Below are 2,636 nucleotides of genomic sequence, written 5' to 3' on the forward strand. Positions count from 1 at the left end.
CTCCAATATGTCCAAGCCTTTGATTCCATAACATGGTCTTTTCTCCAGAGACCACTAGATTTTCTACTCCACTTTCAGGAACCAAAGAATTGTTGCACCCATCAATAACAATGCTACCTTGCATCTTGTACAGAGTTCCAATCCGAACTCCCTGCATTAATACTAGTGCTCCCCGAACCATATTGTAGGTATCTTTCTTGAACATTGTTTTTACACCTGCATCATCCAGTTTGCTTACAGAAATCATATTTCTGGCTAATGCAGGAATATGTAGAACACTCAGAAGTTTTCTAATCCTTCCACCTTGCAACAATAAATTGGATTTTCCACAACCAATGATTTTAGCCTTCCTGTGATCCCTTAAGAAGACATAATCACCATCATATTTCTCATACTCATAGAACCACTCTCTATGGGGAGTGAAGTGAAAGGATGCACCTGATTCAATCAACCATGCCTCATGATCTACATGCGTACTTGAAGAAGAAGCCAAGTACACATCCTCACCTTCATCTGAGGTGGTTTTCACCTTCGCAAAAGGAGCAACATTAGATCCCTTTCTTTTCTCAAGAGCTTTATATTTACAGTCCCTTTTGTAGTGCCCTTCCTTCTGTATTTCCAGCACACCTTTACAGGTTTTCCTGGAGATTTAGATCTCCCACTCGAGGACTTATTTTTTGTTTTTGTTCTGGGACCTTCCTCGTACAAACAAGGCATCACCATTCTGGCTTTCCATATTTTTTCGTCTCATCTCCTCTGTCAGCAAGGATGAGACTATTTCATCAAACTACAAGGCATTTGCATTGCTACCTATTGCAACAACTAGGCTGTCCCACGAATCTAGTAGAGAATACAACAAACTGATGCACTTATCTTCATCTGAAATTTTAATATCAACAGATAATAACTGGCTTACCACAGTATTAAATGTATTTAGATGCTCTGTCACCAAGTCTCCATCTTTCATCCTCAGGTTATACAACTTTTTTTGTAGGAATAATTTATTCACTAGAGACTTAGATTGGTACAAAGTCCCTAACTTGTCCCACAAATCCTTCGCCGTAGCTTCCCCTGATACATTGAGCAATACTGAATTTGAGACACACAATCGTATTGTGATTTTTTCCTTTCGATCCAACTTCTTCCATTTTTCATCAGATATTGTCTTTAGTTTAGTACCTGGATCTACCATGATCTACTGATCTTTATCCACCAACAAATCCTCCATCTTGAGTTTCCACAACTCAAAACTCTGACCATTAAATTTCTCGATCTCTATCTTTCCACTTCTCGCCATATTCTTTCACCACAAGAATTGATCTCACAAATCTCACATTTTACAAGGTCTACCATAGGCCCAAGCAAAACCCCTTAGCAGCAAAGGCGTCCCCTTGAAGCCAAAACAACTCTGATATCAAATTTAGGTTTTAACCCCGTACAGAAATTACCTGCATACGAATTCTAAAAATAGAAAATAAACAATGGTGAGAGCATAACACGTAAAACAAATATACACAAATATTTTCCCCTGGATCCCAAAACCATGACTACCAGATTGATTTTTCATTATGTTCCTTTCAATGTTACAATACAGATATATACATGTCGAAGCATCCATAAACCCTAGATTAGAACATAATCGTAGTTCCCTTGATTGGATCTACAAAATACCATGGACTAAAAACCATCGCGCCCAAAACCATATGTGAAATCCATGCACAAAACCATAGGTGAAATCCATGCACAAAACCATAGGTAAGTGTGCCCACCTAATATAGGGTCCAATTTATTTTATTTTATTTTATTATTATTATTATTATTTTTTATTTATTATTATTATTATTATTATTTATTATTTTTTTATTTATTATTTATTATTTTTTTTTATTTTTATTTTTTTATTTTTTATTTATTTATTTATTTTTTATTTATTTTTATTTATTTTTTATTTTTTTATTTTTTATTTTTTATTTATTTTTTTATTTTTCTGAGGGCGCTGCCCCACACCTCGTGCAGGGAGGCTACCGCTCCCCTGCATACCTCTTGATAGCACCCGACACTACGTACAAGAGAAGCTTTCGCCCCCCTATAACCCCCACATGCATGGGCTAGTTGTTGAAATAATATAACACAACCTAGCAGTTACAATCATTTTAACTAAAGCTACTTCATCCCTAAGTTGCATTAGTTTTTTTCCTTTGTTTAAAAAATATTTCTTTAATTATAAATGTACATACTACACATTTTTTATGAGTTGTCTCCCACATTGTGGTGTGGATGGTGATGCTTTAAGTTCTTAAGCATCATTGCACTAAGTTATAATTTTACTTTTGTTTGAGAGTTTCACTGCGATTGCATTATTATCACTAATTATAATTGATATAAAGTTCATGCAAAGGGAAAACCACATGAATTGGAAATGACTCTAATAACTGAAAATAGGAAATGATAGTTCTACCACTCCTTATCACTTACAAAAAATCAAAAGATTTTTTTGCTTGTTAGATTACAATGGAATGTGATTCCCCACTTTTACATAAGAACCATTTGAATTTCTTATTTTCCCCATTATTTACACATTTATTTCATTGGAAGTCACATCTCATGGCTATCGTTCTACTTAAATTGGAAGTCAC

The sequence above is a fragment of the Pinus tabuliformis genome, chromosome 5_1 (assembly GCF_031772625.1).
Source record: "Pinus tabuliformis cultivar Carrire ecotype Pingquan chromosome 5_1, CPIR1, whole genome shotgun sequence".
NCBI lineage: Eukaryota > Viridiplantae > Streptophyta > Pinopsida > Pinales > Pinaceae > Pinus > Pinus tabuliformis.